The sequence below is a fragment of the Amphiura filiformis genome, unplaced genomic scaffold (assembly GCF_039555335.1).
Source record: "Amphiura filiformis unplaced genomic scaffold, Afil_fr2py scaffold_98, whole genome shotgun sequence".
NCBI lineage: Eukaryota > Metazoa > Echinodermata > Ophiuroidea > Amphilepidida > Amphiuridae > Amphiura > Amphiura filiformis.
Window position 1 is genome coordinate 106,601 of NW_027305562.1, and position 24,392 is coordinate 130,992.

Consider the following 24,392-nt stretch of genomic DNA (forward strand, 5'->3'; position numbering starts at 1 on the left):
ATTAATTGCAACAAAGGCAAACGCTCACACAAAAACGTATCAAAAGGAGAGTGGACTTATTGTTATTGCCCAACATTTAAATTGCAACAAAGGCAAACGCTCACACAAAAACGTATCAAAAGGAGAGTGGACTTATTGTTATTGCCCATCATTAATTGCAACAAAGGCAAACGTTCACACAAAAACGTATCAAAAGGAGAGTGGACTTATTGTTATTGCCCAACATTAATTGCAACAAAGGCAAACGCTCACACAAAAACGTATCAAAAAAGGAGAGGGACTTACTGGCTTCATTGCTCAACATTAATTGCAACAAAGGCAAACGCTCACAATAAAAAACGTATCAAAAGGAGAGTGGAAGCTTATTGTTATTGCCCATCGTTAATTGGGCAAAGGCAAACGCTCACACAAAACGTATCAAAAGGAGAGTGGGCTTATTGTTATTGCCCATCATTAATTGCAACAAAAGGCAAACGCCGTCACAAAACGTATCAAAAGGAGAGGGACTTATTGTTATTGCCCATCATTAATTGCAACAAAGGCAAACGCTCACACAAAAACGTATCAAAAGGAGAGTGGACTTATTGTTATTGCCCATCATTAATTGCAACAAAGGCAAACGTCACACAAAAACGTATCAAAAGAGAGTGGCTTATTGTTATTGCCCATCACATTAATTGCAACAAAGGCAAACGCTCACACAAAAACGTATCAAAAGGAGATTGGACTTATTGTTATTGCCCAACATTAAGTGCAACAAAGGCAAACGCTCACACAAAAACGTATCAAAAGGAGAGTGGACTTATTGTTATTGCCCAACATTAATTGCAACAAAGGCAAACGTTCACACCAAAACGTATCAAAAGGAGAGTGGGCTTATTGTTATTGCCCATCATTAATTGCAACAAAGGCAAACGTTCACACAAAAAACGTATCAAAAAGTTGAGAGTGGACTTATTGTTATTGCCCAACACAATTTGCAACAAAGGCAAACGCTCACAAAAACGTATCAAAAGGAGAGTGGACTTACTGTTATTGCCCAACATTAATTGCAAATAAAGGCAAAACGCTCACACAAAAACACAAAAGACTTATTGTTGGCTGCCCAGCATTAATTGCAACAAAGGCAAACGTTCACACAAAAACGTATCAAAAGGAGAGTGGACTTATTGTTATTGCCCAACAATAATAGCAACAAAAGCAAACGCTTTCACAAAAACGTATCAAAAGGAAAAATTGTTGGACTTATTGTTATTGCCCAACATTAATTGCAACAAAGGCAAACGCTCACACAAAAACGTATCAAAAGGAGAGTGGGCTTATTGTTATTGCCAAAGCATCATTAATTGCAAATAAAGGCAACGCTCACACAAAAACGTATCAAAGGAGAGGGACTATCATTAATTGTTATTCAAAAGGAGAGTGGACTTATTGTTGTTGCTCCAACATTAATTGCAACAAAGGCAAACGCTCACACAAAAACGTATCAAAAGGAGAGAGTGGACTTATTGTTATTGCCCAACATTAATTGCAACAAAGGCAAACGCTCACACAAAAACGTATCAAAAGGAGAGTGGACTTATTGTTATTGCCCAACATTAGGCAAACGATCACACAAAAATGTATCAAAAGGAGAGTGGACTTATTGTTATTGCTCAACATTAATTGCAATAAAGGCAAACGCAGCAGCAGACTGTTCATTGCGCTGTTCATGACATGTGAACGACTCAAAAGGAGATTATTGTTGCCCACACAGTTACTTGTTATTATTAATTGGGTAACAAAGGCAAAGTAAAAATAGATTCTGACATCAGAACCATTAGACTTATTTTATTCTCGACTCAAAATTGGAAACATGACGACAATATTACAATATATATATAATTATGTTGATATAGTTTTGTCATTTCAATAGGTATATATAATTATGTTGATAATAAATACTGAACAGGCACAATTTTTTCCTTCAAAGACGGCGCATTTTTTTGTTAATTGTAATTTAAATATACATCTTAAATCCTGGAATACGACTAAAACAGTAAAACTAATGGATAACTAATGGGCCGAGTTTCAACAATTAACCAATTTGTACATAGACAACTTTTTAACCCATACGCGCAAACGTGATAAACTAGTCTATAGCTATTATAGATACTACAGATCAACAGTATGTCAGATTCCGCTAAGCGGTTTGTGAAACAGAATGTTGGCCGGGTCACACACCGGAGGGATTTCATTCTTACTTACATCGCTTACACTATGATCTACAATGTATAATAAGCTCATTCTAATAGTTCAATAAGCCCCCATTTATCAATCATTGCTCAAAATTTGATCTGAACTTGTGTATAGTGTGAGTCTTTGTACCCAAAGGCATTCAAAGGTCATTTTATGACTGTGCAATCATATCGAGGTCAAAGAACCGTGTCCTGATGGATGAGGTTGATTGAGATATTAGATTTGAGACAAGTTGTAATTTTGGTTCTCTTTGTGCCTGCAATTTCCCCTGAGTGATGCGCAGCGGATATGTTGTTAATCTGTCCGTCATATGCCGGTTACGCACTACTAGAGAACATTGATGAAACTTGACAGTGTATCTTTACAAAGTAGGAATCACCCCTTAAAAGATCACGATTTTAGTCAGACATAGAACTGACTGAGCAGGTACTTTAATGATGTTATATTTAAGTCAAATATCCCCACGAGTTCTCATAATTAAACCAGAACTTGTACATAGTGTTCCGCTACTGACAAGTGTATTTCCTTAGAGAATGCCGGGGAAATGGTAAATCAACCATATCAATGAATATGAATATTGCCTTCACGATTAGATTAGATACGTTAATTAGTACTTTGAAATTATTTTGGTAAATCTTTAAAGTCAATGATTGCAATTAGACACAATTCATAATTGATATGAGTACTTATGGTTTAGGTAAACTCTTAAGGACGCATTTTGAGCAAGTTATGAAACCATACTGGTCGCTTTTATTTAACGTTTAGAATTCAGTGTAGAATTATCGGCGGTAAGCATTAAACTATATACAAAATACTAGTTTTCCGAAAGGCATAATGATTTTCAACAAAATTTCTTTGGCATCTTTTAATTCAACGATACAGACTGAAAGACTGACGGATGGGCAATCGGTTGACGTTCGTATCCAACCGTTTTATCATCACTGTGCTGTAGACAACGTATAGGGTATTCTAGTTGAAACCACACCTCTATGGAAGACATGACCTTAATCTTCCACACTCGGGTGTATAACACAGTGGATGATATATTTCAAATGGATTCACCTATTCAGGTAACCCCATTTGAAATTCACACTCCGTGTGTGCACGATTAAGGATATGTCTTGTATAGGGGGTGTATTAATTCCAACTGAATAGTCTTATTATACAAGAGTGCTCATTCATGACTGAACAGAATGCAATAAACTTTGGAGTTACTTTCAAGATAGTTTTAAAGAGCCGTTTCGCTTACTTGCTTTTTAAAAAATATATTGTATTGATCTCTCAAGGTAAGCGATTTTGGGTAAGCGATTTTGAAGACACTAAAAGTTAAAGAAACTTTGCTCAATTATTATTTATAATTTTTTATTCTCATATTGTAATTTAATAAACCCCTTGGTATTGAACAAACATTTACATTGAGTATAATACTTGCGTTGAAACTCGGGTTGAAATGAATGTTCTAGTAGACAGTATATCTCAATCAAATAATTTTATTATACCAATTAAGAAAATATATACTTATCATTACATATTCCTTAGCATATAGCACCACTTTGAATATCAAGTGAAACCAAATAATCATTTTAGGATTTTTAAGATTATCTACTCTATAATAGCCAACTAATCGTAGGCTTGTAATTAAAGTAATTAAGGAATGATTTGGACTATTCTATAGGCTTAAACTACTTGTTAAGATTATTTATTCAGTACCGGATATCACCAAATGATGTCATCCGATTCAGTGATTTTTTTATGTCCTAACCTGGGATCGAACTCGGGTTAATTGTGTTACATGATGTTATGTTCACAATATTCCTTCAATACCCATGAACGCTTATTGCGCTGTGCTGATTTACTAGTCGGTGTAATTCTGTGGTAAATATTGGGAAAAGCAAATAAACTGTTGGCGCAGTCTACTGGCTCTCTGGCATAACCGTTGATTTGGTCCGGTTTATATTGTTCAGGAAAAAGAGCAGGTTATTAAACCGCCGGATCTGCCACGGCGCCGGCAGTCGAACGGCGGTTGGGTTATGAAGTCATCCCTAACAGGAAACACTAATATCACACCTTTTCATAGATACGTCAGCTATTTTTAACTGTATATAGAAATCGCCCACTTGTGCCTTTGGATACAAAGAAGCGGCTTTCAAATTGAATATTTTATTCACTATGAGGATTAAAGTTGCTTTCACTTGAACTTAAACCAAAATTAATCATTTTGATTAAACGAATTCTAATTCACACCGCATTTTTTTAAAAACAAATGAACACCAAATCAAACCAAACTCTTTGCGAACTTGATGGTTTTTGCTAACGAAAAAAATATACATTAATAATCTCTTTGGTACCTTTATCTTCACCTTTTTCTTTTCATTTTATTGTTCAAACCTCTTTCATTTTTGAAGAAGCGATTGTTCTCAAAGTATATTTGTTTTGACCACTTGTACTCCATCACTGGAAAGTCACTTATATTTACACAACAAAAGTACACTTATTTTGCGCTTCATATTCTGCTGAAAATGCCTTAAGGTTTGTGTGATCAACAAGGGCATATTTCAAACAATTGGAATGCCACATATGTAATAAATATTAATAATATTATGTACAATATAAACAAACAAAGAAATATATTTCCAGAGCCTTGATGACGTTTTCTACATTTTCCTCTCACACATTTGGTTATAAGTTTTTGAAATATAGGGTATTTGGGAGGGCGTTGCTTTTTGAAGTGAGTAATCTTTTGTCAGCTGAGAAACATACAAAAGATTACTCACTTCAAAGTACGCCCTCTCCTTTTGTGCCCGCCATATTTAAAAAAGGCTTATTCCAGTTGAAATCTATACCCGTTCTGGTAACCTCATTTGAAATTCACATTCACTGTGTGGAATATTGAGGTAATGCCTTCTATTCCATATGGGGTATATGGATTTCAACCAGAATAGCCAATTTTTTTCCTATATAGACTTACTACACGGCATACGCGTTATTTAAACTACGACTATAAGTACTTTGAAACGTATTTATGGTATTAATACATTTCCTTATTTCAACAGCAAACTTGTTTTAATTATAAAGTTTATAGAGCATCTCATATCATCTCAGTTTGACTGACTTAAGTAAAATATTTGGTAAATAAACTGAGAGAGAGAGAGAAGAAAAATGAGTTATCTATATTATCACATTAAAGGTGCATTCATGACTCAGAATAAGACATAAGCGGAATTTGGCATTAACCTAAAATTCTAATCTCTTTATCAAAAATCTGTTTTAATTCCATTCCTGGAAAAATGTTCATAATCTTTTTCTGAATGACTTTGTTCCAATTTCGTGCTCGGCATAAAATTGCAAAAACGCAACGAAGTTACACTGTGGCTTAAAAAAGTAACATATGAATAGGAAAACTATATAGTTGAGATGATTACTTTAATATTCTACTAAATATTCTTAACTCATTCTACCTACACACTAGTATCTATCTAAGACAATACATTCTTAATACTACGTATTTAAGTTTCAAAATATATTACTTTAATTTCAGACTCGCAGAGCAACAGGAAAGAATTTATAAAATGTTTATAAAGTATACAAGCTTCTCCTCCTCTTTGTAATGTATATATTAAGCTTGGTCCAAACAGTTTTACCCCTTCCCTGTTTGTTTTTCTTCATATGGATCTGTCAATATGTTTTCAAAAATTGTGGCAATTTATATTTTAAAAATAATCTTTTATAGTATTCTTAAGTACACATATTTGATGGAATACCGCTTACTTCTTGGTCCTGACCGATTACTATAATGGTAGATAATACTTAATGCCACCATGAATTATGTTACTATTATCAGAACAACAAATCAGTATCGATCAATTAATGCAAAAGAGTCCAATTAATAAGTTCAGTAACATAAATCGGATATTGATACTATCTGCTTATTTGCATAAAATCAGCGCTTGTTTCCGTAGCATCAATCTCCAAGGATCAGTGGTTAAAGTTCATGATCCAAGTTAGGAAACGACCTGGTTCCAGTTTGGTTGAAAAACGCATCAAAGACGCGGTCATTCCACACACGTGTTTCTCTCTTCAAAATGATGTCAGAATTTGTTGGAAGATAAGCTGGGTAAAAATGGAAACAAAGAAAATAAAAATAAATCAACAAATCATTCAAAGAAACACACTTTTGGAAGATTAAGATAAATTATTCACAACATTATTACTTTTGATTGAGACTGGCATATCTGATCGTACACTACTACTCCGATCTCTAAAAACAATATTAACCCAAGAACTACAAAGGGGTGTTTGTACCAACCACCCTAAACTTTTTCATCCTTCAAAAGCACAATGCGCTTCTTTACGCCCAAACGACTTAAGCTAATCGTAGATCTATCCTTTGCGCTCATTTTAATTTAGTGTATGAGTGATGTGTAAAGCTTAAATTACAGATCAATATCAATCAGGTTTGAAACACACACAGGTTGTTGACATATCGTTATGTAAGTATAGAACCTCGTAATTATTAAGTCAAATTCATCTCAGAACTATGTAATATTTGCCAAATTCTGTAAAATTTTAGGTACCCAAATTAGTCCATTGCATTAGTATACTTACATAACGTTTCTCAGTGTGTACAGATTTGATAAATGTCTGATTGATAAGTCAATTTTCAGTACCCGTTCTATAACAACAATAACATCGTTTAAGATTTAAACTTGTTCAAAAACTTAGAAACTTATGATTAAAAGGAAGATAATAAATTTCTCGCTTTCCAACCGTCTTTGGATAAAATTTAGCTATTACAGCGTGTTTTGGAGTACAGTGTTTTAAAAAGGGGCCCTGTGGTAGGGCTACATTATCGTATCTTGTTATAACATATCTCTCCATGTAAAAGGGAGTATGGTGGGAAGGTAACGGACTCACACTGTTGAGGAGGTGTAGCGATCCCCTATAGCAACATTACATGGAGGAGTCTGGCGCAATCGCTAATGAAAGAGATTGGCACTCTGATCACTGTTTATACAGGATCGTCTCCTTTACTTACCATGTAAAAGTGTAAATACTTACAAGATATGGACATAGATGGAACAGGAGGGAAATCTGTTCCTATCTTCTGCCGCCTGCTTGCATTCTGTTTTTGTTTTCAGTTACTCGCCTATTGAAGTCCATCTCATCTAACAAACGATCCAATGCTACGGCTAACGATCCTATAGCAGGGTTGAAATTTGTCATTTGACCAAATTGGCGTTTTGCTACTTGTTCTGGATCTGTAATATATAAACAAAATGGGATTGTTAGTCAAACGATAATAATTTGTTTTTATTAGACTTTGAAACACATGTATATTTTTAGTTAGTTAGATAGCTAGATTTATTTGGAATCTTCACTTTTACAACAGTGGCACTCATCTACCCGATGATGGGTCCACATCAATATTACAACACATAATCAAAGTTAAAACATACGTACACTACAAAAACAGTGTTTAGAAAGTAAAGACAAGAATGTGTTTAGAAACGTTATGTTTAGAATATGGATGTCAGATGTTTAGAAATTGAACACCATCACTGACCAATGTTCAGAAATTTGACACATGATGTTTAGCTGCTAAACGTATTTACAAAGTGAAGGCAAAGTTGTGTTTAGAAAAGTGTTTAATTTCTAAACACTGTTTTTGCAGTGTAATCATCACAAAATAAGTGGAAATACAAAGTCTCCATCAAAACACGAGACGTATTTACATATATTAAATGAACTATATGAACTTTATAATGTTACAGTGATGGATTCATCAAGTTTACTCTGGTTGTAATATGTTATAATTATGTATATTTAGGCCATTCATGAATTCAGAATGATTACTTGCATCAGTTCATTATTTCGGTTCTTAATATCCAAGCATGATTGATATAACTTTAATAAAATTGATCAAAAGTGTAACCTAATCAATAATATACATGTTTCAGAAAATATTCAACATTGTCTTCGTAATTATCATTAACCAGTGTACTTCGGTTATATCTATAAATGCGCTTTTATAAATACGCACGTGACCCATGGGCACGACATACTAAGATCAACAAGCGTGACTAAATCCTCGTGCATTGACCACTATACAGAAAGTGATATTATTACACGTTTTGCAATTCCGAATTTGTAATATGTTATCAAAAACAACATTTTGAAAGTATTTGACGACGGAAAAAAATATTCAACGAAGGAAACGTTTACAATATGATTACAAAGTTGAACAAAATAGACAATTTTGCTGCACAGTAGTCTCATGTTGTTCCGCCTTTGCATTCAAATGCATAGAAAGACCACTCGCTGTGTAGAAGGTCACTTCGAGACTTACTGTCTATAAGCTGTTATGGCAGCGCGGAGGTGGTCACGTGCGTATTTATAAAAGCGCATTTATATATAACCGAAGTACACTGTTAACCCTAGAACTACTAAGCCATATTTTGTAACACGGACTACGAAGGGGTTGCAACCATAAACTTATTTGGCAGCCAAAAGGCGCTGGATTTACTATCATAGTACTTTAAGAAATGTTTTCCAACACCATCCCCAATGTCAAAAAGAAATCTACGCCACTGACAATATCTCATTCTCCACAACTTTAGGTCGCTTATTGAATATACGGAACCGAGACCATACTTAACCTTATACTGAGCCCGGGTACTGAGCTATACCCAATCAACCCCGTTATATATCAAATTGAGTAGGCAACTCTCGCATATTTACAGATACCCACATGAATAATATGCGTAGGACTATATAATAACAAGTCACTTAAAATGGGCTTGGGGTTATTTGGATATATGAATGTCAATGACAGAATCATTTGATTTTCTCCATGTAAATGTTAAGAAATGTGAAGAGGCGTCATAGTAATTTGGCTTTAAATGCCAATAAATCAAACAATAAAGTCTCGCAAATATTTGCCTGAAATAATAAAATTGTGACCCTTCAACAATACTTGAATATCTGACTATCGCCATAAGTCAAATGTAAAAGTAAACATTACATCGGTCAGAATATTTGTTTTGAGAATTGCTTAGATTTTATCTCAAAGTACGGTAAGAAGTAATTAGGTCGTGAGACGTCTTCAGTTAACATATTGATTTGAGGGTAAAGATCAATGGGCTACCATCCATACACACCCTATGAAAGACATGACCTTAATCTTCCAAACAGGGGAGTGCGAATTTGAAATGGAGTTACCTAAAATATGGGTGACTCAATTTGAAATCTACACTCCTGACGTGAGCGATTAATGTCATGTCTTCAACAGGGGGTTTATAGATTTCAACTGGAACAGCCCGATATTAATTAAGGTGAGTGGTGTGTAAAGCTTAAATTACTTCTTTTAGTCAAAGCCCTAAATCATACCAGCTATAATATTTGTCTGTTTTAATTAAAATATAGAACCTTCTTGGGTCAAAGCCCTAAATCATACCAGCTATATTTGTCTGTTTTAATTAAAATATAGAACCTTTTTTCAGTTTAGTCTCATTCAACAATATTATTTCTTTTGTAATTTCGAATCCTCATACGTCAAACATATGCAGAAAAATACAATGTCGATTAGCGCAGGGATAAAGTTTCTCTGTACCGCACAAATCAGATGGCATATCTTTTGTTATAATATCACTCTGGCGACTCCTGCTTCAATCTTTCTATGTTATGAAAGGCTTTAAAATTTCAAAAGATCATGGTATATAGCCTACTCTGTAATATGCAATATGCATAATACGCACAATTGACTTAACTGGAATTTGTGATTTTAACTTTACAGGCCTTTTAAGTAAGCTATGTATAATCTCATTTGTGAGGGGTCGAAATTTACAACACCGGTACCACAATACAATCTGGAAAATGTTAACATACTTTAAAAAATGTTCCAATCCATATGTCCTATTATAACTCTAAGTTTGCAAGTATAGAATAGAAGCGACTATTTTCAGAATAAAATAATGATTATAAAGTTTTACGAGTACATCTGACTAAATAAAAAGGAGCTATAAACTATTTATAGAGACGCAAATAAATATCAACCTTGACGTAGGTTTTAGTGCTAGAAGTTGGTGATTAACTCTATGAAACATAAGTTAAACATGCCAGCGAAGAAATACCAACAGACAGAAGCTTTTTATTCTATCTAGACAAATCCAATGTCACGCATTTCTACACCTCAATGGTAGCCATAGCTGGGTCCCCATCGGGTCCATCCCACCTGAAATGTGAAATGACGCTGCCTTGGCTGGGTTTAAAATGTAATCCGTCACCCGTGTTACACGTAGACAAAAGAATGATGAAAGTTTACAACATACAATATAACATCGATTTTAAGCGGCTTTAATCCAGCCAATTGGGCAGTCACAACACCAGTTTGGTGCGGAGGAAATCCAGTAATGGCCGAATGAATTCTGACCATCAATTGGCTTGTTGGATTTGTCTATTGTGTCCGATTTGAGCGCTGACTATTGACACATGTTGTCAATCAATATTTAGAAAGTTTGGGCGTATCGAGCTGTTTCGTCAGGTCATAGTGCACGTCGTGTGTTCATTCATTTTATTTAAATTAGCCGCACAAACCACTTTAGGCGCCGCTTTGGAAGTACAGAGAAGGTTTGTGTGCGTGCGACCAAAATAATTGAGGCCGCAGTCAAGCACGCCTTTGGGCCGTGTAATAACAATGTTACACACATGTGCGCTTACACCTGACTTTGTTGTGATCACTTATTGATACTCGCCTCCTGTGCAAAAGCGTTACTATGCTGTCGTGTCAGTTACCAGTTTAATGGCGGAATTATGGTCTAATACTAAAAGTCAACATAAAGGACACAATTTAAAAGGTAATGAAGAATGTTAACTAGAAGGGTAAATACAAAACATTGGACTGTTGCATGTAAGCGTAGTATTGTAATGCTTGTCGAGGTTGCAGTTTCATGCATGGTCATATTATGTTGATTTGAAAATCTTAGTTTCTAGATTATTGTCAACTTCCTTTCTCGTTTGGTCGCGAGTGTGAGAATAGGGACGATCCAATAAACCAGTTTTACCATTTAAAGTGCCATCCTTTGTCTCCTTGAAGTGCTATCTTTTTATCTCCTTACGTCAAAATCGTATACAAATGTGTTTGCTAAGGCGGGTACTATAGGATGAAGAGTTTTGCGTAGGTGCTTTATCAAAATAAGAACAAAGTACTACTATACAACTTATAGTAATCATGTGTTACCTTAGAAATCCGTATCTTCAAATACTTGTATATCTGCCTTCTATTATTGTGGAAGAGGTTTTAATGAAGCCGATAGCTAACACTTGATTCATCACAAGTTAATGATTATCTTAAGTTGTATTTTTTGATATAAAATCTACCTATGCTTGAATATGTGTAATAATATCCCTGATGTATTTGTCCATTGTCAGTAATGATCAATATCGTGTTCTTGTCTGTAAGATGGGTCATAGTCATTCAATAAGTTTTATTTGCTACCATATAACAGCACTGTCTGTTTAAACTGCAATCACCAATTAACTAATTTCCACGTGCATTTAGTCTTTAGAGTTCTCCTAATGAATATGTGTAGCGCCATATTAAAAAACATAGAGGGAAACTAATTTTTAATCACTTGAAAGGCGATCGACTTCATTTATTTTAAAACGATACGTAATTTCAAACAAATACACGCATACGGGGAGATAGCGAGGAAGACAGACAAACAGGTGTGATTACAATAACGGTCCGTTTTTTAAGCAAAGACCTGCGGATTTGTATTCTGGTTTTGAATATAAATCTTTTGAATGGCTGACATCAATCAGAAAGTCAATTTTTTTTTCCATATAGATTTACAGATTGTTAAGAAGGTATCAAATTCAATGACCAATAGATTCAGAACAAATTGCTTTCTTTTGGTTTCCTTTGAACTCTATCATTTCACCCGTTTCAATTTGATGCATTAATCAGATCACGTATTCAACCCGGAAATCAAAACTTAACAAATAAAAGTACTTGATAAATGAGTCTAAAACAAACAGATCGTGGTCATACTACTAGCTTGTGTAAAGCGAAAATCGTATAGCCGTACTTGGATAAAACTGACTTTACCCGATGGATATCATTTTTTTTTTCGCGCATGCCCGATTGGCATATGAAGCACTTGTGTTACTTGCCTTAAATCGGAAAGACGTCGTTATTTTAGTTCAAATAAGCGATAAAGAACGGTTGAATGTATATACATCGTACTATCGTAGATAACTAATAGTAGCGCCAATGTCTTGAATTACGACGATTTTAATGATCTCATCATATCATGTATAAAAGGGCAAGGACAGATATTTTCATATTGTGTTTTGTATCTCACATTGAGGGCTGTACCAAAATGATCTGATTCGCAAAGTTAAATTGCACAATTGATATTAGAAGCAAAAACGTGTTTCACAATGGCCCCATAGAACAGTATGGGTGGTATACCACCTAGGCGGATGAGAAATTTTACTGGAATTATGAAAAAAGTTTTCTTATGATATCAAAATCTCTATTTTGATGGGATAAAATGGGGGATGAGGCTGTCGATCCGCTACTTGGATCCCACAAAGCGACATTAGTGCTAGTCTCGAGACTCCCACCAAGGGTATCAAATCCAAAATGTGGCTCTCTCTGGGGATATCATATTCCAAAAGTCTCTTCTTGTCTGGCTATGCCTAGGGATATCAAATTCACCTAGTCTCCAAAGGGGTATCCGAATTTTTTGATTCCATGCACACGTATCTTATATTTTGGAATTTTTGATCAAAATAGAAGAAAATGTGACTTTGTGACTTTCAAAAGTCATTCTGTCATATCCATCAACAGCCTAATATGGCATATTTCATTACGCCACATCGTATCTCATAAGTATTCAAGATCACTTTTGACAGATCTTAATTTCCAGGTCTTACACGAGGTCCAGCTCTCAGCTCTCATACTGTCCTCAGTTTTGCGTGCGGAGTGTCTTCTCTCTAATTTAGTACTCTCAGGCTGAACATCTTCAGGGCAAGATTTATCCCCGTGACATTGTGAAGATGCTAAAAGACATATGTGGGCTTGGAATTTCAAGTTGTCCTCTGAAAAACCCACCGAGAACAACAGATTTAAGATTTAAGACTGAATTCAAGTGTATCTCACAATGAATGACATAAGAAATAGTGATAGGAAATTAATTTAAAAATACTAGTAGTTTCCGATCAAGACACAAATTATACACAGAAACGTCGAATTGGCATGATTGATAGATGACATCAGTTCACCATAACGGAACTGTAGTAATCCATTATAATGGGTTGCTCATTATAGTAAAATTAACTTTTTGATTTATGTTTATCAGTAACATGGTTGCCAATTTAGGATTCATATGATCAGGGTTGACTTACCAAGCTTACAAGTGCATGATTAATTGGATTGTCAAATTCAGGACCTACAGGCTAAACAGTTTGATACTTCTCCTTTAAAGCTTAAAAGTTAAATTTATTGCAGTAATTCCATTTGATAAGTAATTTTGAGGTCTTCTTCACCATTTTCTGAAGATTCTTCGGAATTTTGTTGTATATTGAGCGTCAGTATAGCTGTTACCCACTATTTTCTGACTTGTTAGCTTTAGCTTTTATCAGGCCCAACACATTCCGGAGCTAGTTTGAGGACAGTACATTTGTGACTCTTAATAAAATTAATAAATTATAGTGCAAGGTAATGTAAACGAAATATCAGACTAATGATCTTTTCAAATGTGTTACGGTTCTTGACCCATTATTGCAGAATAATGGGCTCTCACGTGACGTGTTTTAACAAATCACAGTGCGCGATTTTGAATAATGGGTCGTAAGAGTAATAGAATTGGATTTACAGGCTGTATCAAAATGATTGGTACCTATCAACTCCCAAGCCGGCCATATCAAAATGAAGCAAAGGAACTACCTTATTTATAAATTAATGTTATGATTATGAATGGTCATAAAACTGTAAATTCTGGGCATTTCAAGAGGATCCAATGTTGCATATTAAAGAAGCAGGCTTGTCAATTGAAATATTAAAACCTGACAGGTACCAATCATTTTGATACAGCCTGTACATCTGTTTAAATTTAAATTGGTGTGAATGTGGAACTAATTTCGCTTATTTTAACAAGAATGATTGGCAGCTGTGAGTAGGCAGAGTGGTACAAAAATGTGACTCTTAATAATTAATAAATTATGGATGGCTTGTTGCTGTCACAGGCCACTCGTATCTTTATTATCTCTGCTTTTATATAAGAAGCGATATTACGTTGATTCTGTTAAGCCTGGTTAATAAGCAACCCCCGTAACCTGATTTATGGCCTTCTTTTCTTTTGACCTCCTTTTATCGTCCATACTTGATATCGCTTTTCGAAAGATCCCGTGATACTTCACAGAACGTGAATGCAGTTTAGTGATGTGATGAGTGTATTTGTATTTGAATATTGCGGCTTTTTATCCGGTGCAGTAAGTGAAGTTAAATTTAAGATCATTTGAAAAATAAACAAAAACACGTATTAATTTCAGATATTAATTTCCAAACATGAAAGTACTGATTTATTAAGCAATATTGTTCTGGATCACCACTTTACCTTTTGTTTTGCCAATCTAATTAAAGCCATACATTTGCTGCGGAGAACGCCCTCAATGTTCTCAAAATTCATGATCAAGGCTTTAGGTGCGGTGTTTGTGACACAATCTGATATTTTGATAAAACGACGTATTATATTATATTTTATTTATACGATCGAAATATAAGTCGAACGTATGCGTGATGTTCATATAACACTGTACGTACATGGCGTATGGGAAGGTCATAACACATCAACAGGAGAGACGTCGGTTACGATCGACAGAGTGACACGCATTGGCGCTGTAATTAAAATAGCCCTTTCTTTTATTTCGTCTCATTTGTTCGGCTCATAATAAAATTTCTAAGAGTAAAACTAGCATCTTGTGGAACAGAAATACAAATCTATTTCATATGCAAATGTTGCAGTATGACTTTAACATGCAAAATAAAGACAGTACCGTAATTAACGGAGGGTCTAAATATAAACAGTAATAATTAAGAAAGGATATTATACATTAAGCAATTAAATAACAAAGGTTGAGATAATACACGTTGCTGGTCAATGACGTACATCGTGTGATGTATTGCAGGGCTCGATAAATCCACATTGTTGTGCCATTCCATGTGAAATGTTGTCTGTAATCAGTGTACTTCGGTTATATTTATAAATGCGCTTTTAAGCACGTGATCCATGGCACGACATACCAAGACCAGCAAGCGTGACTAAATCCTCATGCATCCTAAATCCTCCTTCTGTATTGACTACTATACAGAAATGAATATGAACTCTGTAGATAAATATCATCGAATTTAAGTATTAATTGAATTGCAAAGTTATTACACATTTTGCAATATGTTATCAAAAACAACATTTTGAAAGTATTTGACGACGGAAAAAAATATTCAACGACGGAAACGTTTACAGTATAATCACAAAGTTGTACAAAATAGATAATTTTGCTGCACAACAGTCTCATGTTGTTCCGCTTTTGAATTCAAATGTATAGGAAGAGCACTCGCTATGTAGAAGGTCACTTCGAGACTTACTGTCTATAAGCTGTTATGGCAGCGCGGAGGTGGTCACGTGCGTATTTATAAAAGCGCATTTATATATATATAACCGAAGTACACTGGTAATACAGACCGCAAAAGAATAAACGTACCAGTTATGTTCATCCCTGTATATCCTACACAAACACAAAAATGTCAAAATTATATGTTGCACTTTTATGTTCTAATCAATGGAAAGCAGGCACTGGTTTTGATATGCTAATCAATGAAAAGCACTGCGCTAGTTCTACTTTTTTGAAAACGCTTTGTGTACAAATCAATAGGGCATGCAATGGAGCAAACTGCAACTTTTGAATTTGCACCTTCCTTGGCCTTTTGTCTCTATTTCTTGAACGAATTTAACGAATTAGGTCTTAAATCTGAGTTAACGGTGTATCTATGGATGGCTGGTTCTAATTATGACATACCTGTCCTTGTTTAGGATATACAGGGGTGAAATAACTAATTATTTTGCGGTCTTTATGTTCTTATCAGTGAACTTTGTTAATATCCTTATACTGATGACAGATTGGAAGAGGTGCAGACATCTATTAGCAAAAGCTGATGACTGGTAATTCAACCATGCCATGATCAGTGTACTTCGATTATATATATAAATGCGCTTTTATAAATGCGCACGTGACCACCTCCGCGCTGCCATAACAGCTTATAGACAGGAAGTCTCGAAGTGACCTTCTACATAGCGAGTGGTCTTTCTATACATTTGAATGCAAAGGCGGAACAACATGAGACTGCTGTGCAGCAAAATTGTCTATTTTTTCAACTTTGTGATTATATTGTAAACGTTTCCGTCGTTGAATATTTTCACCGTCGTCAAATACTTTCAAAATGTTGTTTTTGATAACATATTACAAATTCGGAATTGCAAAATGTGTAATAATTTTGGAATTCAATTAATACTTTAAATTTATCGTCAGAGTTCCTATCCCTTTCTGTATGCATGAGGATTAGTCACGCTTGTTGGTCTTGGTATGTCGTGCCCATGGGTCACGTGCGCATTTATAAAAGCGCATTTATAGATATAACCGAAGTACACTGATGATTTCCCAATGCAATCAACATCTAGTCAAAGATCTAACCGTTTTTACTGAATCCGGAGACTTAAAATGTATTTAAGCGTATGGTACTAGTCCTAGTCTAGCTCCCAAAGTATTTGGGATTGAATTTCTTAGTGCGCTAAACTTAAAAAATAAATGACTATTCGGTATATGAACATCATTCGATGCTTGCGATGGAGAGACGGAGGCCACAGGAGACACTCCTGGGTTAAATTCCGACAAAATAACTATTAGCCATTATACGTTTAAAAGTACCTATGGGATATGTTTAAACAATGCATGCAATTTTATCGAAATAGCAACGACGGTTGTATATGAGTCAACTGCGGCTATCATTTTAATAAAATACAGTGAAATGAAATACGGGTTAGGTAACAAAATAAGTTTCTAGAGTTATTACGTGTGGACACTAATTATTATATGAGGGAAACCAGAAGATTTTTTGCAATTTACCCGAAACTCCCAAAAAACTGAAAAGTCTTTTGAAATGGAAAAAGGAGAACTACTGAAGAGATCTAAACTGGAGTGATCTATATTAGTAGTTTTTCGTATCAGCGACTAATAGACAACAGATTTGTATGTGATTTAGAGATAGATAATTAGATTGAAGTACTGACATCATCCTGCATTCATTGACGCGATGTAAGGATTCATCTAATGATAATTGGAGCAATTACTGCCTGGTTCCTTTTGTTGTACTTAATAATTGTTTGCATTAAGGTCACATAATTAGAGACCCTATGCTCGTATTACGAAATAATTATGTTAATTACACAGACCATTAGTTAAAGAGACCGGATTTTTCCCGTGCGTGGAGTTTATACAGTAAAAATAAAAGGCACGGATTTATAGCGCAATCACATACGGTCACTGCGCTTTGCTAATCGTTGATGTTCACGTATGTTGTGTAAGTTTATAATTGTTTGCGGTGAGATTACAAAGTTAGAGGCCCTACGCTCGTATTACGAATTATGTTAATTACACAAACCATTAGTTAAAACCGATTCTTCCACGTGCGTGTAAGTTCATAATTGTTTGCATTAGCTCAAAATGCAAACACAAAAAATTAAATACAGAAGCAGTATTCAATTTTGTTTTTAGATTAAATACACGGTTATAAAATAAAAATTGTACGATTTTATATTTGTCGTAAAAAGCTCTTTCACACACTTCAAACCCTTTCCCGTTTAAGATGATATTATAATCCTGATGATGGCGTGTGTTGCATCACCAGTGGAGCGTTATAAGTGGTAAGAAGTGCTAAGTGTATTTGGGGAAGATGGCACACAGTCTTCTATTACTATCTTTGATAATATATTTTTATTTGAACAGATAACAATGAGAAGGAATATGGTTCTCATTCTAAAGATATTGAGATCATTTGGGGGAAGAGCCGAAAGATTGCCATAGAATTTTCTATGGAAGGGAGTCTACTCATAACCTTAATACTGACCCTAAATAAACCATATAATACATAAATATTATCTCCTAAGAGTTAAACACATGGTTCTTTGATACACTGAAATTAATCCTAAATTATGTTTGAACAGATGAATGCAATATACGAAACACCGAAGAAACATTTTGTACATGACCATAGCAGTTAAGTGGGCGCGGCGCTGCTCACATATTCGGGGTCTGCGATTTCACATTCCTTTTCACTTATTTCAATTATAGCAGCAAGTGTTTTGTTCTTTAGACAGTTGATAAGATTTTTTTGCAAATTCATAATGTGCAATTTTATATTTGTTGCAGCAAAATGCCGCATATCCAGATATCTCGAAAAATAGACCATGTTATGAATGTTTTGAGTCATCCAGTTGTAGAGAATTGACAAAAATGTAAAAAATTGTAAGTTTAGAATTTGATTCATATTTTTATCTATTTTGTTCAATGATGTTTAAGGATGTTATGTTGCTTAAACCACACCAATAATAGTGTAATCACCTAAAAATGCAGTATGTGAATTCAGAGGAGTCTGCTGTAAAATTCAAATGTAATATATGGAAACAACAGCCTGTCAAATTTGCGGGAATATGTCATTCAAAATGGTACCTTAGAATGTACAACTTAATTCAAAATTAAATGCCTCTGCGTGTAAAAAGGTGAACGACAAATCACAAAATTGTTCCTTCTTCTTGTAAAGCTCAATGGCCTTATGTAATCACGCTATGTATAAATCTGTGGCATTTTCTTTCTTCTTTTTAATAGAGTTATATTAGAATTAAGTAGGGATTTTGTCAAAATTATCTGTCTTTTTTTTGTCAAAATTATCTGTCTGGTCGAAACAGGCTAAGGTATTTCAACATAATAATAGTAGTATATACCCTAGTAAAATTCTCTGAGCGCTAGTGCCCATATAGACTCAGCAACATGGCTTCTTACTCATTCTATTTCCAATAATGTTTAACTTCTAACGAATCAATAATATGTTATGTCGAATGTCTGGTGGAAATACATTATCGATTTTACGTCATCACACATTCGTTAGAAGTTTTAAAACATGGAAATAGAATGGGAATAGATTAAATAATGAAGACATGTTGCATCGAATATTCTACATCCACTAAAACGTCTGTAGCAACTTTTACAGTTAATCTACGCAATCTACGCTACAATAGACGCTACAATAGACAACCATCTGGAGAAGACTATTAATAAACTCAAATTATTTTGATAATTATATTGATCACGTCAATGTGACTAATTAGAGTGAAGCTTTGTGATAGACTGATCTTAATAGTGGATGGTCAATCTTACATTGAGGCCTGCTTGCCACATTTATATTGATAATTGTATTAAAGGAGTATTTCATGATCCTATCACCTTCATTTTATGACATTTTCAGTACATTCACGAAAAAGCTTATTCTCAAAATTTCAGTTGATTTCGATTGCGACTTATGCATGATTATGTGTATTACATTGCTCCATATACAATGCGTTGTAATTTCGTTCTGGTGTACCAGAACGTAATTCAAATTCTCGATATTTTGCTTAAACGAATTAATCTGCAAGAAGTTTTTTCCGCATAAACATTATGTAGCCAGAGAGTTCCAGTGGTATAAAAATCTCAACATTTTTTTTTTTATTTTGGGGGAATGATGCTATGGATCACGAAATGTCCTTTTAATATTACATGTAAAAAGTACAGTGTTTTAGTTAATTGGCTAACACTGTTCAAATATGGTTTCTGCCATTACACTCACAGACAAGTTTGTGATTAATTATTGAATGTATTACTATTTAATGTTCGCAAATATGGTCAGTTGTAGAAGATATAATAAGCGCTACAATGAACACAACCATTGGTATTATTCCATACTTTCGCACCGATAGTGATTTTAAATAATCCACCTGTTGAATTTTGCTTCTCTCCTGTTGTCTCATCGGTACAGAGAGTAAATTACAAGTAAATTATGTTACAAGTAAACTACTTTTCCAATTATGACATCCTAATGAACCATTTTAGGTTTAATTCAGAACCATTACAATATTAAACTATGACACCAATTGGGTATTTACAAAAAAATAGAATATGACACCCTTTTGTAATGTACTTACCATAATAATACGACCGTTCTCTTGCCATTCCATTCATAAAATCTTTGATTGCTTTTCTGTCAAATTTAGCACTTCTGATTTCTGGTTTTGATGCTGAATCTCTTTTATATAGTCCAGATATTCGCCTGGTAACCCATGTCCAGATCGGACAAGGCACAGTAATACCACAGTTAATGTAGCAAAATTGTCACCTTTATGTGATCTTTCATTATGATGGAAGAAGTAGAAAATAGAAAAAAAAGGTGCCTGAGCCACTTGGTGTTCCTCCTATAGTAAGCCTCTAATCACTGTGTGTAGTTACTTATTAAAAGATCTGAAGATAAATTCAATAAAACATTGACGTTTAATGTGCGATGATTTATTCCGCAAGCTCACTGTTTGATCTTCTTGTCTTATTGCATCCAATACGAAGAATGCTTCTCATTTATAGATGCTAGTGATTTTAAATCGCCAACCATTAAAACGAAAAAGAAAAACATAAGTTTGATTGTCCAATAAGAACTGACAGCGGGCGCTGGTTGTACTATACGGTGATGCGTGGGTTCTTGATGCTGTAAGTTGACTGATTGAGTTTTAAAGAGATCCCAATGCACTCGACTAATTATACGCTATTATTATATTCTCATTGAAGTAAGTAGTGAATATTTATTACAACACCTAGCCAACTAACAAGATTTGCGAGTACTAGAGAGATGCTAATTACAAATTTATGATGAGATAATCATGTAAATGGCACTTTATGTAAATCTAAGATTCATTGCTGAGAATATTCTACCGATATGCGTGAATAATTTGATAAATGACGATATGAGGGTGATACTTGTCAGAACTCTTATGTGTCCATGACGTTCTTTTGCACTCTGATACGTCCATGACGGGCGATGTTCTTTTGAATCTTGTTTTCGGAGAAATATTTGCGGACCTGTTGGAATGGCACGTACTTTATGTGACACTACGCATTAGCAAGGTGTCATTACGCAATATTTCGCAATATTAATTTTATTTACAGGCAAGATTGATTAATTTCGGCATATGAGAGATCAATTGTGTCACATAGCAGCCACAGATAATGAAATGAAACATTGACCAATGAAAGCAAGGCGGGTATATAAACATGAAGAAGTAATATATTACGTAACGCATTGTTCTTTTGATGCCGAAATGATTTGCTGACAGGCTTTTTATAAAGTGGTACTCTTTGTTTCGGACAAAAGGGTTCCGCAATCAAATTGTTAACTGACCTGGCAGCGTATTAACGCTTTCAGGCTACTGTCAATAAGTGATTAAAAAAAAACATATGAAAGGCCTCAATTGAGAAAGTGGAATCTTATATTCTTATACAGCCCAAAGGTGTGTTTGAGTCGTCATAAGCTCAAAAAGCATACTTTAGCCGTCGATAGTCAGTTATTTACCCCGGGTTATTTACCCCATCTTATTTTAGGCGGCATTATTTAAATACATTTAAAGTCGCTGATTATTAAATCATTAAATCAAATTATTAAATTTCACGAGTTTCCATTTTGAAAGCCCTGGGAGGAAGTGAAAGAGGGAGGTGAGAAGATGGAAAGCGGAGGGGAGATCAAGATGAGAGGGGAGGAAGATAAAAAGAAAAAGAAAGAAAGAAAGAAAGAAAGAGGAGAGGGGAGAGAGGGAGAAGGGGATAGAGGGGAAGGGGAGAGAAGGATAGAGGGAGTGATAAAGTGTGGACTTAAAGACCAGAGAAAGAAACATAAATGGTCAGGAATATTGATTATTATAGAAACTAAACACACAACAACATTAGGTAGCCATTCGAATAAGAGTTGCGTAATTAAAACGCCCAGTCAGATGTCACATCTGCCTAACAGTATGACAGTTATTGAAGAAAGTAAATAATTTTACAATAACCTTCTTTTGTCACAAATGCAGTAAGAAATCCAAAATAAAACAAAACAAAACAAAACAAATAAAAGCAAATGATAAGACAGGACAACATGTATTATGATAAGCACACTGAAAAATCCACACTGAACTTATCTATATTAGTAGTTTGTCGTAAATATCATATCAGAGACTAATCGAAAGCAGACTTGTATGCGATTTAGAGATAGATAATTACGACGAAGCAAAAGTAATGACATCATCTGCATTTATTGATATGTGATGTAAGGATTCAACTAATGAAAATTGGAGCAAAATTTGCTGTCTGTTTCCTTTTGTTTTAGTTAATAATTGTGGCACTAAGGGATCGGATAACAACGTTTAACGCGTTTGCACAGTATTTTTTGGGACATGAGAGCACATCGGACATATCAAATTGAATTCTGAATACGAGGAATGTCCTTCTGATATCAACATTATTTGATATCAGAAAGACATTATTTCATAATTCAATGTGCTCTCAAGTCCCACAAAAAATACTGTGCAACGTTGCTATCCGTTCCATTAAGTATTAAGAAATATAGGTCCGCAACTTAAGTCCCCCTAACATGCCTAATACTTTTTAAAATAAAATGTAAGAATGTAAAAAGTTAGATGTAGCTTTACTTGTGGGCCAATTTATAGCGTCACACGTCATTACGTTCAGTCACAATGGTTAATTGTGTAAAAAAGAGACCGTTTTAAAAGTTGCACTTGAGTCATAGCAGTCAGGTTTTCCGTAACAAACACATTAATAGGCCTGACCTACTGTGTTGATTCCAACGTGGAATAAAACGCAGGTGCTACATTGAAATATGCTGATTTTACCTCATGTCGAAGTTCATGCAACGCGCCCAATTTTCAGGACGAAAAAGTTTAATTTTGAAAGTAATGCCATGATATATGGATGTAGTGATCCTCAATCTACCAAAATATATGTTTTGGGCCAACTATAATACTTGGGGAGCACAAAAATACAATTACGTTTAAGCAGCATGTTAACCTTGGTTTTTAGTCAAAATCAAAAGCGTGCTGTTTGAATTAAGGCAGAGACTCGGTAGCCTGCGCTAACCATTATTTTTTTTAATCACTATGCCTTCTATTGACCCAGATCAGATATTATAGTAGCGTAGTCTTTGTTCCATCCAGGCTCCTTGTTCTCCTTCGTGACGAATGTTTGGAACCGAGACTAGCAATATTTAACACCGTATTAACGTACGTAAAAACGCAAGAGGAGATAAGAATCATAGAATGTTTCTAAATTTATCATTCTGATAAACATTATACGATGCATATAGCACCACTTTAAATACAAAGTAAAACCATAATCGTTTCTTGTATAAAACACATTTTCTTAAATGATTTATTCTAATTCAGCCGGTGTAACGAAATCATCCAGTAGTGTTTCCATTTATAAACAATACGGTTTTAAAATACACAGCATATTACTTTTAGGATTACCCGAAGTCGCACTTAAAATATTCATTTATTAATTTAGAAATTCCTAATTCATGTACTATACAAAAGGCCAAAGAAAAAATAGAACATTCATGAACATTAGGTCTATTCGCCTTAGAAGTGATGATGTAACAGGATTATCTACCATAGCAATAGGTTAAAACAATTTTTGAATATATTACCCTGCACTACAAGCAGGTTGCACTCATCACTTATGTATATCTGCAATCATAGATTTAATACAATACCGCTCTTTTCGAAGATACTAATCTTACAGGTGCGAGTGATCAGCATGATATGAATATTCTATAGAATCAGGTCTTTGACATCTATGGTTCAATGCATAGGTACCGCGTAAACGTACTAGTAGTGCAGTACAATAAATTCAAAAATTGTTTTAACCTATTGCTATGGTAGTTAATCCTGTTACATCATCATTTCTACGGCGAATTACATGAAGCATTAATACTATATTCAACTTATCTTTCTTATTCCAGCTCGCCA

The 24,392-nt window shown here is 34.6% G+C and overlaps 1 long non-coding RNA gene across 1 annotated transcript; it reads right to left on the reverse strand.

The window, feature by feature from the left end:
* Positions 1 to 4,987: 4,987 nt before the first annotated feature.
* On the reverse strand, positions 4,988 to 20,951 carry LOC140144915 (uncharacterized). Its single transcript, XR_011857960.1, has 3 exons — positions 20,532 to 20,951; positions 7,297 to 7,496; positions 4,988 to 6,348 (listed from the first exon to the last, which is right to left on the reverse strand). It is a non-coding gene; the product is annotated as an uncharacterized lncRNA (long non-coding RNA).
* Between the last annotated feature and the right edge of the window lie 3,441 nt (positions 20,952 to 24,392).